Source organism: Semicossyphus pulcher, unplaced genomic scaffold, assembly GCF_022749685.1.
Source record: "Semicossyphus pulcher isolate SPU_LCO1_2020_fin unplaced genomic scaffold, fSemPul1.0.p SCAF_15, whole genome shotgun sequence".
Classification (NCBI taxonomy): domain Eukaryota; kingdom Metazoa; phylum Chordata; class Actinopteri; order Labriformes; family Labridae; genus Semicossyphus; species Semicossyphus pulcher.
In genome coordinates, this window is record NW_027211659.1 from 25838552 (window position 1) to 25858464 (window position 19913).

A 19913-nucleotide genomic window follows, 5' to 3' on the forward strand; every position below is an offset into this window, starting at 1 on the left:
AAAAGAGGAAAAGCAACACACCCAGAACAGAAAGAGAAGAAGAGTCAAAAGCTTGACTTGATATTTCAGTGAATGTTCATACAGAGTATGCATCCAGTGTCCTTCAGTGGTAAAAAAATCACTTTTGTAATCGTTTGAAATGTTTATAGCAGCTGCAGCACACAGCTTGTGTTTGGCGTCTCGGCTTTGACCTCATCACTCCTCACAGATTTATTTTTATTTTTTTTAATTGCCATTTGCCAGACATTACATTAACAAACAACAACAAGCCTCCACCCTCTAGAACGCTCTCCCTCCCGACCTCCGCAATGCTCCCACACTGGACTCTTTCAAAAAACTCCTCAAAACCCATCTATTCAACACAGCCTACAGCCTTTAACACCAGTCATTTAATGTACTGTGTCTAGTCTGTTTGTGAGTGTTTCTGTGTTTCCTCCTTGTAAAGCGACCTTGGGTCCCATGAAAGGCGCTATACAAATTAAAGTTATTATTATTATTATTAACAACAACAGCAAACAAACAAAACAAAAAAACAAGGAAATACTAACAGGGCAGGGAACACAGAACACATGCCATTTAACATTATGTAATACAAGTGTTCATTTGTTTGTGTGTGTGTGTGTGTGTGTGCCTGTGCACAGCTGCTTACAATCAGATCGGAGAGGGAAAGAGGATCGGTGATAATTAGTAGTGGGATTGATACTGATGATGCGAGTATTGTATAAAAAAAAGGGACACAAGTTGAAATAAAAATGGTGATGTCAGTAAAGATCAATCAATATCAGAGATATTTCTGGTACAGATCGAGTTATAATGGAAGAAAAAGGAAGAAATATATAACTAAATACTAATAAAAATAAAGTAAATGAATAAATACGAAACAATAAGAATAAATAAATAAATACAATGAATAAATAACCAAACAAATAGATAAAAATAATTAATAATAATAAAAAAAGATTTGCAGATTTATTTAACGTGCAGAAATTTGAGGAGTGATGAGATAATCTCTTAAACCCCCCCTAGCCGGAGCCTGCAGGTGGACGCTGCGTATTTATAACTGAGACTATAACAATAATAAAAGTGTCATTCATAAAAAAAATTGTCATAATGGTTTAAGAACTGCAACAATATCAACAAAATTAATCGATAGTAACCACAATTCTACCAGGAATGACAGAAGTATGATGGAGCATAAGAAAAAAAGAACATAAATAAACATAGAAACAAATAAATAAACAAATAAATAAGAAGACAATAAAGCCTCTATTATCATGAGCGACTCATAAATAAAATAATAGGACTTCTTGATGCCAAAGCATGCATTTATCTTTAAAACAAACTGTTCTTCCAACTTTTCACAACAGTTTCAGTTTTCCATTTACTGTGTAAACATAACAATGCCCCTGTGCATAATGTCAGCTCTGTGAAAGACATGGTTTTCCCAGTTTGGTGTGGAAAAACTTTACTGGCCTGCACAGAGCCCTGACCTTAACCCCATCCAAGACCTGTGGGATAAAATGAAACCAACTGTTTACCGGGCCTAATCAGCCTGAATCCGAAGGAGGCAAATCCCCGCTGTCTGCTTCTAACATTGGATGGAAATAATTAAACCAGGCTTTTATAGCAACAGATAAATGCCCATGGTATTAGTATGAGCTGCTCAGGTGTCCACAGACTTATGACCACAACAAAACTCTCACATTTGATCGTCTTGGTTTTGCAAACTTTGCTGCTCAAGCCTTAATTTAAAGCATATTTCCCCACATCACAAAGGTTCAATCTTGTTAGCACATTATAACATTACACAAGAGGACGATCATTCAAATCCAAAACCCTCGCTGAACTCAACTGCTCACAATTAGTGGTGAGACATGGGATATTTACAGCCGTGTGTCTCTTTCGCTCTGTGGGTGGGAATTTGTATTTTCTACAGATGTGTGAAAGAATCAAACAGCTGTAGGGAGCTGCGTAATATCTTACATTTATATGTACAACATGCAAACCTCATTGCATAAACTGAATACACTCACATGGTGCACTGTAAAGTGTATCCAAGTGATCAGTAACACACTCTCTGTGCTAATTGATTATGTGTGAAGGCTGATTGATCAGATCATGCTGCCATCGCTGTGAGAGAGAAAATAACAGAGGGAACAGCATATTTAACCTTTTCACACGATGTTGTCAGATACTTTACAGAACATAGTACTCTAAATGTAGCAGATTTAAATGCTTCTGATTGGTCAAAAGTGATTTTGCAACTGAAAAAAATCTTTAGATTATTTCACATCTTATCATCATCTTGACCTCTCAGACGACCCCTAAAATGATCTAAACCACCTTCCTATGGCTGTAATGCATCTAATGTAAAGTACTTGGGACTAGCTCGACCTTGAGCAACCTTATTTCTGTTCACATATACAATGTACTTTTATTTCAGTTGATTCCTTTATGCTTTTATGAATGACAATAAAAAACTTGTGTTGTGCTTAAGAAACCGTTTAGTAGCTAGTTTTTTATTTGCCAAAACTTGGGAGAGAAAGCAGAATATTTGTTTAACACCGAGCCTGTTTGAAATGTTTGACCGGTGCCACCTTACTTTTGGTGTCCTGTGAGGGTTGGGCACTTGATGTGCAAGAAAATATAACACAATCAATCAATCTACATTTTACCTAAGTAAAGGATAAAGGCCACCACCGTTTTTTAATGCAGGGCTTTTTCCATTCCAAGTTTAAAAACTAAGACAGACTGCCATGTTGCCTTTATGCACTGGTGTAAAAACGCAGCAAAAGTGTCCTCATGGATGCCCCTGTCACAGATAAAAAATTAGAAGGGCCCGATCAGACAGAGCGCTGTTTGCAGGCTGTAAAACGCGAGGCGCACCGCACTGCCTTTTTTGTTGAAGCCTGCGGTTAAAAAAAGAGCCGCTCGCTGCGCCTTTTTTTTCTACTGGTGTTAAGGCAACCACCGAATCATTAGCTGTCATTATCCTAACCTTTATATTGTAAGCTGACAGAAGGCCCGCCTCTCCTTTCATCTGATTGGACGATCAGAAAAAACGCCAATGACATTCTGCTTTGAGAAAGTTTTTTCAACTCGAGGCGCACAGAGCAAAAAAACGCATGGTGCTCTGATACGCAAAAGCAGAACGCAAAAAGCGTCCCTCTCATTTGAAACAATGACAAAAAAGCCCCCAGCTGCTAAAACACGTTCTGTCTGATCGGGCCCTAAGGCCCTCTGAGTGCCCTTTCAGTGGATATATTATACATGTTGGAAAATTAGTTGGCCTCTGCACACTCCTATGTGTGAGACAATGTGCCCTCATGGTACGCCTCTACAGTTAAATATGCCCACGTTGTTGTTTCGCCTCACAACTTTCTGAACGCGGGTGCCCCATGGCCCACAGCAGGCCCCCCTTCTTTTTGCCCCTGCCCCTCAAACAGCCTGAGGACGCCACTGCTTTTATGTATCCATCATTTCAGGATTTGTTTGACGTGACACTGTTGGGTGTACTTTACAGCCAGTGAAGTGAAAAGCAAAGCAAGTCAGCAAAGAGAATAAAACAAATAAAGAAAAACCCTGCCATTCATCCTTGTACCACAAAAAACAGGCCACAGGAGCGGGTACTTCTGTGTCAGAGTTTCCACAATGAGCTGAAGGTGACTAACAGCAGCTCACTGTGGTACACTGCCCAGGCATTCAGCACAGGCCAAAGCAAACCACCCTCTCTCTTCCAACGTGCAGCCACCCGGCAGAATATGAATTAAACAAATAACCTCAGCACCCTTCAACAGTGCAAATCATTGTGTTGATGAACGAGTCATAAAGAGCATGTGCTTTCACTACTTTCTTCCTCTGTTTGAGACCTTATTATTTTGTTTCCCTGGTTGTTTCTAGCTTTTTTAAACCTTCTCAAACATATTCTCTAGATAAAGGAGTTTATTGCCTCCATTGTTCAGAAAGTCTGAACCGATAAACTCGTATGGCTTCATGTAATAATCCACAGGGGGTAGTCCAGTGATTTTGTACATTTTATGTGAAGAATTTCCACAGTAGATTTCCCAGTGGACCTTTTGATTTCTTCTGGGTAAAATAAAGAAAATAAGCTCAGAAGCAAACAAAGACTTATGTTATAAACACAGTTTGTTTGAATCTTTTATCTTTAGGACTCAGATCGCTTCGACATGGGAAGCCATAAATTTTCCCATTTCAGCCTTTTCATTATCTTCTTTCGAAATCACAAACAAGAAAAAAATCATCATCACGTGCAGCATCTTCTTATCCCCACAAATCAGAAGGCGTTGAATAGATGAGAGGAGTTCTCATCACTTCCAGTAAACTGAAGAGGCTACTTTGGATCATCACACGGTGCCGTTACCAAACCAGAGGTTGTGTGGTCATTTCCACAGTCTGATGATTCATGAAGAGCCATGGGAGTGCCAGTCTAAACATTGTTGGAGGGAAGACGGTTGCTGAGCTTTGTGCCACAAACTTTAACTGTTCAAAGACTTCATTGAAAACTGGGTGGGTTTTCTGAACAAGCCCGGAGAAACTTTGAAAACCAACGTACATCGGTTTCATCTGCATGAACGTTTTTTGAAGAGAAGTGAAATAATAATTGATGGTTCAAACTGTGTTTTGATGTTTGGAAACTCAAGCAGAGGAGCATTTAATGGGGCCTTGAAGCTGAATGATCCTCCTGGTGAAAGATCATGTAGTTGCGGTTCGCTCAACTATTTTCCAATTGATGAACTTGGCAAGGTTAAACTACAAGCGTGGGAGCTGGGCTCCGTCCCTGGTGGCTTTATACAGCGTGCAGCCAAAAGAACATGAGGTGGGGAAAGCAGTGAAGATTTTTTTTTACTGCTGTAGCTGCACACATGCAATCCTTCCACCGATGACTCACTCCGCTGGCTCTGCATCTTTCCACAAGAGCCATAAAAGTCAGGGGCCTGTAATGACTTTCACATTGAGCGGCAGAGCTTTAAATGCGCCCCCACTATCTGCAGCTCCTGAGTCACAGCAGAAACCACCAGCAGGCTCATCTTTCTCTCCCACCAGCTCCCTCGACTTAAACCAGGCATCCTGTGGCATCCCCAAAATGCTTGTAAGCTATTGCCCCTTCATGGTCAGGCTGAATGCTGAGCAAACAGTGTGCAAATCCCCCCCAGACGGGTGAACGTGGCCAAGTGAAATGTCTTACATGAGGGGGCAAAGAGATCAGAGAGAACAGACAGAGCAGAAGTTACTTAGCTGTAGACATAACAAAGACTTTTTAAAACTTTTTGTCCTTGTAAATGTTATTTTGTGGTGACAGCAGCGTCAGCTTTGTCTTCATGGTTCTCATAGATTGTCACAAAACCAAAGTGATGAAAAACACCTATTGAACATCTGCCAATTGACATGTAACATTCATTTAAACCAGAGGAAAAAAGCTGTGTATTTTTGAAAACTAGTATAGGACTTTAAGTAAGGGATAATGTGTAGTGGGCGGGTTGTTATCGCGGAATGGAACCCAGACAGGGTGAGTAGGACTTTAGCTCGGAGTCTTGTCTCTCACTGGGGTTCCTCCACGATAGCCTGCTCAATACTGTACATCATCCTGGTTCTTACACGGCTTTTTACTTACAAATCAATGATTTGAAACAATGATTTTATTCATTTAAAAATTATTATCTTTCTGTTTTCCAATTAAAAATAATCCGTTACACTCACAGTGAGAGCTGGGTCCATAGCAACGGTTAACTCTGTAGCCTTCTTAAAATGAGCCAAGCTAGCTGTTTTTACTCACATTAAAATGAGCTAAGCTAGCTGTTTTTACTCACATTAAAATGAGCTAACTGAGCTAATAGTACTCACAGTAAAATGAGCTAAGCTAGCTGTTTTTACTCACATTAAAATGAGCTGACTGAGCTAATAGTACTGACAGTAAAATGAGCTAAGCTAGCTGTTTTTACTCACATTAAATGGAAACACTGTGAAGTAAGACACTGATTGTGGTTTTCTGTCTCGTCACCGTCAGAGTCTGTTGACAATTTATTTTCCATTCATCGTCTTCAAACACTGCCGTATCCCGTTCTGTGTTCTGTTTAATGTTTACTTCATGTGTCGTCTTCAGTTTTGTGGATCTCTCTGTCGTAACCTTTTTTCTGTTTTCCCTCTCTCTAAACAAACCACCATCAAATTTATCGGACTTCTTTTGGCAGATTTATACGGTTACAGTTAGTCCTTCAGTTTGTGTGATTAGAGCCCTATCCCTAGCAACAGTCTGCTCTTCATAACAACGGTCCGTTATCGGGAAATAGCAGACCTCGGAATGCCGTGATTAACCAATCAGAATCATGTATTGAACACAGCCATGTAATAATAATCGTTAACCTTATGTGGTTAACTCAAACTCAGTTCTGGATTGATATTTAATATGAAGTTTGTTCTGGAGAATGTGTCTGAATGTATTTCTCAGTGCTCAATAACACCATCCTGGATTTTGTCATCTCTGTTTTAAGAGATGTCAGGTGAGAGTACAGAATAAAATGCCAACAGGTATGATCTATGTTGGCCTAGAAAATACTGGGATTAAAACATTAATAATCATAAAGCTTATCAGTGAGACCTTTAATCCGGTACATGTTTTATTTGCTCCGGCAGATGCATCATGGTCCCCCTCTCATTCAGACAGTTTTTCTCACATGGCTTTATCTAATATTACCTAACCAAGATGGCTGCTGCTGATGAGGGCTTGTGAATCTGATATCTCGTCTTAAATGAACTTGACAGTAGGTCACATTGTGTAAGTCTTGGCTGCAATCCTGTAATCCCAAACATCTGTGCATAATGTTGGACTAGAAGAACTGGACTCAGGAACAAGCTACTTAGCCAAGCAACCTGCAAAAAGTATCAATAACAGACTGACAGTTAAAGATTGTAATTTGTTCAGATTACGTTTACTACATGACATGATAATGGAGAGCACACTAAAACAATCAATGACCTAATGCTCTAGTTGCACATTGTGAATGAGTGGCCACAAGTTATTAATAACCCCTAACAGGCACATGTAACAGCACAACAGAACTATTAGCACCTCATTTAGCAGCACACTCTGTTCTGTATTCTCTTAAACAACACTGTCAACGTGAGCGTGTGTAAAGTGTCTCAGTGCCTCTCTATTAGCGAGAACTAGTTACAGTCAATTATGTTCGTTTATTACATGCAATATTCCAAATGGCATTGTGTTTATGCTCCATGAAACACACCTCACTGCAGAGCTTCACTTTTTTATGGCATGCCATTTAATTTAACAATTAAACTAAGATTATATTCTATTAGTTTGGTTAAGTTCCCATTTATGTTTCCAACAATAAACATAGAACAGAACTCACTGATTACATGATCTTTTATCTGTTTTTATTTAGTTGCTTTAAGGCAAAAAAAACCCTTAAAACCATAAAAACACATAAAGCCTTAACATATGTTTGTAACCAAGCACACCTGTGACTCTTTAAGGAGCATGAAGAAACCCGATAAAGCCCCGAGAACAAGAGATTGCAGCTTTGTAAGAGTGACTGTGACTCCTCGAGGCCCCTGACCTCCAGTTGAGGTACTGTACGAGCAGCCGGATCTTCAGAGTGAGAGGGTGAGATTAAAAACACATTCTGATAAGAGCGCTCTTTTCTGACTGCATTCCTCAGATTCTCTCCGGGGCGACAGATGTTTTCACTCGGTCATCCTTCTCATGTGTGCACAGTTTGCCCTGAAAAATGTCGACTGTTGCAACAAAACACTACATCACGCTGTTTATGAGCCCACTCTGCAGCGTCCCCCAATTTAGTCGTATAAACATAAAGCTGAAACCTTTTATTGCTTATTAGGGTTTGAGTGTGTTTGTGTAATTTAAGGAACTAGTAAAAGTGACTTAATGCATCTCTGTAGATTCACAGATTGAGAATCTGAAGCTTTGCATGTAGTCTGAGGTGTAACACTGGATGCTAAATGTTGCAAAAATGTTTACGCATTCTCTGAAGGGTAAATGATTCAGTTCAATCCACATTTCACCTGTGTAGGTGTACTCAAGCTTTAAGGCTGCAGCTGCTGAGTGAATTACCATGAACTGGCTGTGTGGAGGCCGAGGAGGAAATACTGAAACATCACGTCAAATTACACTGACATACTTGGTAATTCCATCCATCACATGCAGCCAAAGACTCACAAGAAAACCGTTGATGATCTTTCATGTAGCCTGCAAACAGCTAAAAGGTTCATAACAAGCTCAAGTAGATTAGAGAGTAAAAGAGAGAAGCCATTTTTTCACTTTGTATTCTTTCATTTTAAGATTATTGTTTACCCACATGTGTAATATTTCAAACAACCTTATAAGTCTGCAATCATAAACCAACTGAAGTTTTTCAATAGAGAAATCATGTCGTGTGGAATTAAGCAGAAGGCGGATGCTGTCCAATGTTACAATTTGTCCTTTCCTCTCCATCCTGGTACTCCGGCTTCCTCCCACAGTCCAAAGACAAAGGTTCATTAGTGACTCTTAAAATTGCCTGTAGGTGTGAATGTGTGTTTCTATGTGTCAGCCCTGTGATTGACCCCGCCTCTCGCCCAAAGAGCAGCTGGGATAGGCTCCAGTCCCCTCCCCCGTGACCCTGAACAGGATAAGAAGTATAGATAATGGATGGATGATTTATTGGTTCAAAAACACCTTTTACCACATTAATGTGTCCATTTTCATTTAGTCTGTGTTTTCCATTTTTCTGTCGTCTATTTTTTCCCCTTTTTTCCATTTCATGCTGTGGCAGTTTAATCAGACAGCAGTAAAACTTCAGTTCAACCCATTCATCAGTCCTCATCTGACAGAAGAACATTCTTTCCGTGCAGAGTCAGCGGTGAGAGGTGCTCTCAGATAACTCGATTATAAGATTAATCTGAGATGTCGTTATCTCTGTTTTCAGAAAACAGGAAGGATTTGTGACAACAAGTCACGTCACTGCTGTCAGAGATATTGTCATTGTCTGTATATTTATATTATGATTAATGCTTTTATTAGAACAGCTGAAAGGACCACTCCATGATGATTCTATATAAAGTTACACTGTAGTAACCATGACGAGTCGCCTCACTTACCCTCTGTCAGTCAGGGACATTTTACTATCCACAAATGGAAACTATCATGCTGACAAAGAGGGAACTTGGCACAAAAAGAACAGAGAACAACAACAGCTTTCTTTAAGCAGCTCGCTCCGTCAGTTCAAGTTTTTGTTCTGATAATATTAATGCCAGATTGCAAACCAGTGCAAAGTCACATGTGCTCAGATCCTGTGGAAGGGCTTTTATTGACTAATAGAATCAGCCTGCAGTTTGGATGTTTGTCTCTATTGGTTTTCCTAAAGCAAATTAGATAAAATGATGTATTTAACGTCAGTGACAGTTTTTCCTGTGACTCTACAGAGTGCAGAGTTGTTGTCTGTTAGTAGATGTTGCATACAGGTCAAGTGAGCACAAAATTCGGCCCTGGCAGTTTTCCTCTGGACTGCACCATCTCCTGATCCTTGCTGCACATGTGTTCAGAGTAAATGCACTCTTTCCTCGTCTTCATTTGCTGCTGGCAGGCTGTAAAAGTTAATATTATCACTGCTGCAGCCAGCAGGGTTCAATGTGGCACTGACATCATCGACTGTTACTTTGTTATTTTTAAATAATAAATGTGTTAACCTAAATCATTTTGCAGCTTCGGGATATTTTCCGTTTATTCTCCGTCTTGTTTTTCACTCAACCTTTCTGCTTTTTTAGTCCTGTGTTTAACCCTCTCATGTGTGTTTCCATTCTACTCTCTTTCTGTCTTAATTTCATTGATTATCTCCGGCCTCGGCCAACCGGGTAGCTCAGTGGATAGAGCATCTGTCCCGAGAAATCAGAGCTTACATTCACTCGCTCGGTTGGATTCCCACCTTTGTCAGACAATCCAAAGTATTACCTTTTCCAGTACAGTAATTTATTGTTTTATGATTGACTGGCGATCAGTCCAGGTGTACCCCACCTCTCACCCAATGACAGATTGGCTCCTGCCCCGCTGTGACCCTGAACAGGATAAGTGGTATAGATAATGGATTGATGGATTTCCTGGAAGAATCCACTTGAAGGGGTGAGGGGAGGTGACAACAGTGGTTAGCACTGTCTCTGTCTTAGTACCCCTAATTGCATGAGCTGTTCCAACATTTCCCCACATTGCTGGTGGTGCCCTTGCTGCCCACTAAGTGAACCGACCCATCAGGCATTTGGCAGTATAACCAGTCCGACCCTGGCTGCATATGTGTAAAAAAAAAACTCTTGAAAGCTGTGTTTGGTAGAGAAGGAGAGCTGACAAATGTCATCAAGAGTTGTAACTATAGACAGGGAGTCAGATTTAGTTGAGGCTTGTCAGCACCCGATCCGTTCTGCGCATGCGCATTCTTAATCCTGCCCGATTGTCTGTACCACACGTGTGAACGTTTGACGGCAGCAAGTCTTTTTTTAAAATAACTTTATTAACAACACAATATTAGACAAATACACTACACTGCAATACAAATAACAGTATGTGGCCGTTACTAGCCAACATAAAAGCACAGAAAGGTTGCACAACTGCTTGTTTTATTAACATTGATTGTTAAAAGATGTTTAACTAAAATCACATGATGATCAATACAAACACAAAGAATGACTCAAGGTCGCTGAAAGGTTTTTTTTGGTCTGTCACACAGTGCTGTTCAGGCTACCTCCTGCCTGGCATCCCATTCTCCAAGGGCCTCCTACCTGGTTCTCCCCACTCACATGCACTTCACTGTTCTGGGGCCCTACTATCACTCTGTCACAGAGCCCTGTCCCCCAAAGATCATATATAATAAGCTGTCATCTGATATAAATACACAGCTCTGGAGTTGAGCGTGTATTTAGATCACACCATGAAATGATACTTTATAGGCAACCAAGAAACTTTCTTGACAACCAAGCAACATCTCATGGTGTATTTTCAGTGTATGGTATGTAGTGCACATTTAAAGTCGAGCTGAAACGGCATTTCGAGAGTATCTAGCTTCCGTATCGTGATGTATTTCCGAGTGAAACAGGACGTGCAGACGGGAGAAGGATTTGATTTGATCGTTGAGAAGAGGGCATAGACAGATGTTCTCCACAGCGCAGTAGCTAGCTAACTGACCAAGCATTCCTGGTGCTCTGCGGCTAAATGTTGCAGATTGATTGGTTGAAATTGTTTGGTGCTAACTTACGTAAGCACGCGTGAAATTTAGTTTTACAGGAAGAAAAAATTATCATATTTTGATATAAGAATACGAAGAAATTGATTTTCTGTATTTTTTTGGCCTATATTGTCAAATAGATGCACAATATTACCGGGGATGTGATCTAAAACCTCAACTTTAATGAAAGCAATCAAGACAAGACTCTCTAATCTCATGTAACATGCTAATTTGACCCCCAGCACACCAACACAACTCTCTGGAGTCGAGCGACGCATGCGTGGAACAGATCGGGCAGTGTCATAAAACAGGTTAAATTGTGCGCATGCGCTGACTTTTGCGCAGAACAGATCAGGCAGCCGGGACGGATGGGGTACTGACAAGGCTAAAGACTATAGGTTGGAAAAAAACAACGCTGCATTATGGGTAATAACGGAAAGGAAAGAAGAGTGTATTATACAAAAAACATATCAGAGGTTTTGCGACAATGTTATGGGAGAGCAATACTTTAATAGTTACTACTTATTACTCTTCTACGCCACCTGCAGAGATGTAAAGTTTGTATTTCTTTCCACAGGATGCACAAGACATTTGCTCCTTTGGGTTGGCTCCAACACATTATTGCAAGTGAATTAAGCATTCTATAAAAAAGTGTCTAAACTTTAACCCGCAGCACTAAGCTAAATAATTCCAGATTTTCTTTCTGTGGAATCCAGTGAAATCGTAGAGACATATTAAACTTTTCATATAAACCCTTCTTTACTTGAATTACGAGCAGCAATTTAGTTGAAACCCGATGAACCAATCAGGAAACTTGGTCTTCAAACCCTTGTTCTGTAATTATTCTGTGACTGATCCTAAATACAGCAACGATGTGTTTACAGAAAACTCACACAAACCACCACTGAATTAAAAGGAGACTATAGAAATTACATCAAAATGTGTTTTACAGCTTCTTGTTGTGTCCTCTCTAAAGTGCAGCACGTTTCCTTTTTACAGTTCTAAGTAGACCCTTCTTCTGTAGTGTGTGGCCTTCTGTGGGAAGAAACCACACATATACCAGCTCTGCACTTTCACAGACCGTGTTGTTCAGGGCAAAACACTTAAAGTAATATTTGTAAAGTTATTATCCAAAGCTGTAGAATGTCACATCAGTACACGTGCTGATATCTGTGTGTCAGTCCTTTATCTTTTCATTAGCTCATTGGCTAATCGTCCACGAAACAAAGTCCTCTTAAACTCAGACTTTGGGATGCACTGCATGATAGTTGCCATATTTATTCATGTTGCATTAACCACAGTTATAACAGATACAATATATAGATGGAGTTATAGTTCAAGCCACAATACAACATGAAAGTTTCTTTTTATGTTTCATATAAAACATATTTAAAAAGACTTTAGAAAGGTCCCAGTGCAATGCATATTACTAACCATCTATTCTGACCTCTTCTGAAAATTGTATGGATGCTTCTTTTTTTATCTCACATTTGTATCAATGTGTCACAGTCCCTCCTCCATTACATCTGTGTGCCTGTAAGTGTGTGTCTTTTGATTACTTTCAGAGTTTTTAGTGTGAGTGAGGAGTGCTTGGTGTGTTTTTGTTCTGCCCTCCCCCTGGCTCTCTGTCTCTTTCACTCTCCACACACCTGCTCTGGATCTCCAATCAGCACTCCTGCCAGCCATCAAGCAATCACCACCTCCTATAAGAACCCTGCACTGACAGTCAGTCCCTGCTGGATCGTTGGGCCATAAGGTTTGTTTATGTGCCACAAGTCTAGCTTAACTAGCCTTTAGCCTGTCTGCCATATCTTACTTGTTTGAGATCTTGCTTGCCTGCCTGCCTGCCACCCTTTTTGACATCTGTTCTCCCTGTCTCCAGGACCTCCTTTTGCCAGCCAACCTCTTTCTGGATCACTCCTCCACTCCCCAGCCGAGGACCCCCACTAGCAACTCCTTCACCATCCTCTGCCTCAGACTTCCAAATAAATTTCCATTGTGAAACCTTACCTGTTGTCAGTCTGCATCTGGGTTCAGCCTTGATTCGTGACACAATGATTGCAAGAAAGTTTCCTCTCAAGATTCCCAGAGGGCCAATAAAATGCTCTAAATTGATTTGACAGAGAAATTAGGATTATCGCATTGGAGTTGATTTCCTGCAGGGGGAAGTTCCTGCCTTTCTGCCTCATTGTTGACCCTGTAATGTAAAAGAGAGGAAAGCTCTCTAAAACTGGCACCAACTCAAGGGTTAAATCTTTTTCATCAGCGAACAGAAGACAGGAAGTCATCCGATAACCTGCACAGACACTTCTCCCTTGTGGAGCAGAATATCTCACATCAAAGGAAACTTCCTGTGAAACTATCCAAAGAGTAAGTTGAGTAAAGTGAGGTTAGATGACTCAAACCTTCAAATATCCAGAGAATTCAGAGAAAGTAAAAAATAATAACACGGCACAGGGAGTCTGTGGCTCGATGAAACCCAAAATGAGATGTTTGGATCAGTCCGTCGGGAACACGAGCTCCAACAGAGCACGAGGGGGAGTTCAATAAACATACAGTTTATAGACATACTGTGTTATACAGTCATGTACTCATGAGTCTTTCTACAGTTCCCCTTTAGAGGTCTCAAGCTCTTTGAAGAATAAGACTTGTGGTTTTTCTATAGTTAGTTTTTTTTAAACCGCATAACCAACATTATGTTTTTTTGCTTTGTCCAGCGAGGCCAGCGTTTCTGTAAGGCATGCATGCTGCCAATTATAACACGCAGATATTTAGCCAATAACATGAGTACCATATTCCCCATCTGAGTTCAGCTTGTTAACTTACTAACAGTCGCTAATTAGCACAAAACACCTGCTTGATATCCTGCGTAACCCTGAGATAACAGCACTGAGAACGACCTCTTCACAGCAGAAAAGAAACCCCACAATAAAATAACAAGGACCAGGGAGTAACTCTGTAACGTTGTTTTTGCATCATTAGTAGCTAGCCTGTAACTAACATGGCAGCAGTGACACTCACAACACTTTAACAGTGAACCACACTGCTGGATGAGGGAGCTTCTAATGTTTTTAAAAGGTTTTCTGTGTAGATAAATGGTCACCTACATTTTATAGACCTGTGTGTTCATTGCAGTGTTCACTACTGAGTGCCAGAACCGTCACATGGGCTGTTTGAAGTGTGCAGCCGCACAGGGCCTCGCGCCTCTAAAGGTCCTCGCGTAGGGTCACAGCAACACTTCAAAAGTAGCCCAATTCTGCAGGAAAACCACAGACCTGGCAACCCTGGCTTTGCATCCTGCATTTTTTTTAAATATATATAATTTTCAAGACTGTTCTTGACCCACCATGATTCTGAAATGAAATTCCTGTTTGTCAGTTCCATTATGCACACTCAAAAACTGAACATGATTCATTTTCAGTATTTCATCCTTATGTAGTGCGTGCTCCATCCTGCTGCCCACTGCAAGGACGAAGGAGAAGGGGAAACAATGTCGTAAACGTTCGTAAGTCACTTTGAGGTTCGCTGGATGTGGTGGCTGAGCAGGTGCGCGAAGGTAGTGGGTGTGATGTGACCATGATTTATGCGCATGCATGTCAATGAGCAGGGCTTTGCACATCAAGTTCACACAGCGTGCACACCTGTGTCGGCTCTGCTGAGTGCATATCACTTAGTCCAGTTTTGAATCTCAAAAAAGTGTCAGTTTCTCTTTCTCACTCTTTGTTCTGTCATAATAAAGGAAACAATATTGAACAACACAACAATTTTTGCATTTAATTTGCATGTTTTACATGTTGATTTTGTAGACCTACTTCAAGGTATAATTTTATAAGATTAGCGTAATAGGAGCCAAAGAAATGCAGTTATAGACTTGCCTTTAGTCAGTCCCTCCAGTCTGTGATTGTTGCGGCCTAAAATGCCTGATTTTGCAGCAGCTTCTACAAAAAGTTGTGATGTTTTAAAGGCTTCTTTTTCTGTGTAACACATCACACATCCACTGTGAGTGACTGAGACAAACGCTCCAATAAAGCCATCTATTGGCTGAGGGAGCTGTTTGTGTTCTGACATCACTTCCAGTCGATTTCTGTGTCAAGATGCCAAATAAAGTCATTCAATTTTCCCACGTGCCCATTCAATGTTATCCATATGTGCAAAGGAGAATCTACACATTATTTATAACATCTGCTGTTTATACAATATTAAACAATCGATAAGAGACGGGGGGATTACTCCTGGCACCTTCTTGGACCATTTCAGACACGCCTGTAACAGGGGGGCAGTGTGGTTTTATCTTTCTTTAACAGCAGCATTAACACTCAACACTGCTTTTGGGAACTATTTTTTCGTTTCTTGCGTAACGAGGGTTTCTTCATGGTAGAAACAAGAGCTACAACTGATGCATTTATAAAAATGTTTGGTCAGCCATGGAGCTCGATGACACCGAGTCTGGCTTTGGTCTGGCAAACACTGATTTTGGAAGATACATTTCTTATTGTTTCTGAAAGCTAAGAAAAGCGGGGAAATTAATAACCAAACAGTGAAGAACAATGTGTAAAGAGCAGCTGGCTGAGGCTCACACTCTCTCTGAGAGAGATCTCGGCTGTGTCTCGTTAACCATGTCTTCCATGTATTCTCTCTGCCTAATGCTTTCCAGAACGTGTTATGTAACACTGAAGAACTCCTAATTTGAAAAATGATTCTGGCATTAAGCAGGAACGTATACTTGACCTTGTGTCTTTTTCAAATAAGAGGGGACTTTGAAGTTGAATCAAATGAAAACATACTTTTGTGCGTCCTCAGCACACCCTGCCAGTAATACGTGTTCATTTTCCTCTCTTAATTTCCTCTGCAATAACACAAAGTCTAAAGGTGACGTCCCCACGAGCACCACCTGAATGAAGGGTACACGCTGGGCTCTTAAAAGACCCATTCACTTTGGGCTGGCAGGAGAACAGTTTATGTCAAGTCCTGCTGGATATCTTGACTTTTAATAGCAGGATTAGGAAATCTGGATGAGAGATGTGAGGGCTCCGAGCCTGTGGCCATTATCTGTAAACCCTTACTGAGGTCACACGGCCTGGAAAACAGCTGCATCGAGAAACTGCATCGAATTCTCCGCTCGTGAGAATCATTGTTCAAGTTCTGCTAGTTCTCACGAGCGTGTGAGGATGGAGGACTTTGTAGTGCTGCATTGGCATAATACGTGCTTTTTTATTATTTGTCAGAATAAAAGTAAAATCTCAGCTCAAAATCTGTTTTTGTTGCCTTGGTGCTTTACATGGTTCTTCAGAATCATAAATAATATTTGTTTCACACCTCATAACACAAAAACCTGACCAAGTGAGGCAGTGATAGTATCGCAACTCCCTCGTTCTGTGAGGTGAAAATACTGTTTTATGTGACTTTGATAACGGCTGTTTCCTGGTTAAAAGAATGAATCTTATTTCTGCAATGTTGTCAAGCACTTAGATAAAAATCTGAGCCTGTCAGTGGCAAAAACAAGAACTTATAGTGTGCGTTTACACTGATTAGGCGCATTTTCTCCAAAGGATTATATTGCAGCCATTACAGCTCGTTTTGAGGCTGTTGGCTAAAGTACCTGAGAGAGAGATCTACCTGAGAGATTCCAAACTTTATGTCCCCCGTAGACAAAAAGATTAACTACTAAACCCCCTCAAAACCCCCCCTGGTTTGAAAATACTGGAAGAACCTTTAAAAAGCTGCAACAGGTTCATACGTTTCCAGTTTGTGTACATAACTTGAAACATGCAGCCATCTAATCATCACTGAAAAACCCATAACTTCAGCTGTATTCTAGTTGGCACCCATGCACCGCTCTCCTCCTTCTCCTCACTCGTCCTCCCACCACTCCTTCTTGCTTTGGCTCCTCCCGGCCCCTCGCACCATCTCTCTTCTCCTCTTCCTCCTCTTCCTCCTCCTCGTCTCTGTGATCCCACTCTTCTCCCTCTTTTTCTCATCACCGTGCTCTGTTCACTCTCCCACATCCTCTTGGACTCTTCCCGTGGTCTCATGCTCATGACTCACTGTCCCACATGGAAACATTTTCTCAGTGGATGCGAGGGAGCTTTTACTGCTGTTAATGAAAATTCAAACAACAACCCCCGCATGTTGGAGCAGACGGACAAAGTGGAAAATAAGGAAATCTACTTTTGTCCTCTTGTCCGAATGTTGCTGCTTTTGATGAAAGCTTTATGAAAATGTCTATGATGCATTTCAGTGTCTGGTAATAGTGAGCGATATGTTTCATGTCTGACAACTGTGCGCACCACTTCACCAATTATAAGGGAACACTGCCCCCTACTGGTCCAGCTTCTTGTCTAATGTGTCCTTTCAAGACAAGCTTTGACACACAGTAATTCAAATAATTCATGGCACCACTTTACTTTCTGCAAACAGGAAGTTTTTATTTATACTCTCCTTCTTCGTTATTTTTGAAAGGTTTAATAGATGAGACTGACAGGCAGATCGGTGCAGCATCAGCAGTAATGCAGGCGTTGTACCGGACCGTTGTGGTGAAGAGGGAGCTGAGCCTGAAGGCAAAGCTTTCGATTTACCAGTCGATCTACGTTCCAACCCTCACCTTTGGTCACGAGCTTTGGGTAGTGACCGAAAGAATGAGGTTGCAGGTACAAGCGGCCGAAATGAGTTTCCTCTGGAGGGTGTCTGGGCTCAGCCTATAGAGAGAGGGTAAGGAGCTCGGAGATCCGGGGGGAGCTCGGAGTACAGCCGCTTCTCCTTCGCATTGAAAGGAGCCAGTTGAGGTGGTTCGGGCATCTGGTTAGGATGCCTCCTGGGCGCCTCCCTTTGGAGGTTTTCCGAGCACGTCCAACTGGGGGGAGACCAAGGGGCAGACCCAGAGCTCACTGGAGGGATTATATATCCTGTCTGGCCTGGGAATGCCTCGGAATTTCCCAGGAGGAGCTGGAAAATGTTGCTGGGGAGAGCGACGCCTGGGTCACCTTGCTGAGCCTGCTGCCACTGCGACCCGGACCCGGATAAGTGGAAGATAATGGATGGACGGATGGATTGATAGATGTCCAGCCTATATAATTGTTTAGAGGTTACAGGACCACATTTTCAACATGTTGTATAAAAAGAATAAATCCAAAAGGAAAAAACTAAACAAAACACAGAAGCAGTTTTTGAGGGGGCCTAAAATGACTCTGAAAAACTCTCTTTTAGAGAGACAGCGTTTGCAAACCACCCTTGCAGTCCTCTTTAACACCATGTCCGGGGCATGTGCTATGATGCAAGGCAGAAGTCACCTTTGACCCCTGGAAAAAATGACTTCACCAACAACAGCCCCTGGCTCTTTGTGACAATCTATGCAAAGACACTCGGCCTCTGACAAAGAAAATAAAAGAAGAAAAACAACACACAGATGATCTACATGTTTCTAATAGTCTTTCCGTCTGCTCTGTTTTTTCTGTCTTCATGTTCCTTGTTTGTGCAGTCTGCTATCAATCTGGAGCCGCAGTGGAAACAAAAACAGGATTATTACACAAATAAAAGACAACAGTGAGCTCAGAAACTTCAAAGGGAGCAGGTTGGAGGGGACACATGTGAATGACAGAGCTTTCTAAAATGTGCAGGACATTTGTACGGAGCTGAGAGAAGGCCAGCAAAGGCAGGGCTGATTGTACGTTTTTAATGGCTGGGGCTTATTACAGAGCAGTTGGTTTGAGCAGCACATTGTAGTCTTTATTTTTTTTACGTTATTTTTTTGGCTTTTTGCCTTTAGATCAGTGCTACAAGGACTGTAGCTTCTGTACATGGGGCGCCTGCTCTACCAACCGAGCCAAACCAGCCCCGCACATTGTAGTCTTGAAGTGACAATCAGAAACACCACAGCTCACCTAATGTTACCAACTTCAGAGTCAAACTCTAAATGAGGTCACGACCTTTAACCTTTACTAAAGCAAGAACGTGTTTGTTTCACTGGATCTTAACATTCAGGTTGAATAACAGGTCACATGAGACAAACAGAAAAGATCATCATTAAAACATCTCTTCATTGAAACATCATGTGAATATTAAAGTTGCTGCGGGACCCGCAGCAGTAAAAATGCTGAGAGCCTATTCTGGGAGAACAGAGTGACCTCGTGTCCTCACTTCAAAGTGTTCCCCCAGCTGGTTCACAACACTGCCTTGACATATTTTATGTTATATATGAAGCTGTAAAACTGCGCTGGTTATCCACAAGCATTAAGTTACTTAGTATTAATGGTCTGAAAGGGTTTTAAAGAGGAGCGAAACTGCACTGTAAAGGCAGACTTAGTGTCTACATGCAGGATACACACTCAGGTTTTTAAAATGAGCTTCTTTTCCTGTGATTGTATCAAATGTATTCAGAGTTCGTACTATACTATAAGTTAATACAAAGGTGTTAACAAAACTTAACATTTGCAACATTTGAAATACATTTAAAGGGGGAAGAAATGCACTTTTTACTTACTACAAATTCCCTCAATGCAATATTGGTTAATGAGGCCTGTTAAGAATCCCCATTAGTGTTACTAATGCCTCTCTACATTCAACTTGATACTAGTGTGGTTGCAGAGCTTTTCCTTCACTGTTTGTTTTTCCCAATCAAACCCATAACCACTGTTCAATTACTCTTTGCAAATGGAAAAAGTTAACCAGTTAGGT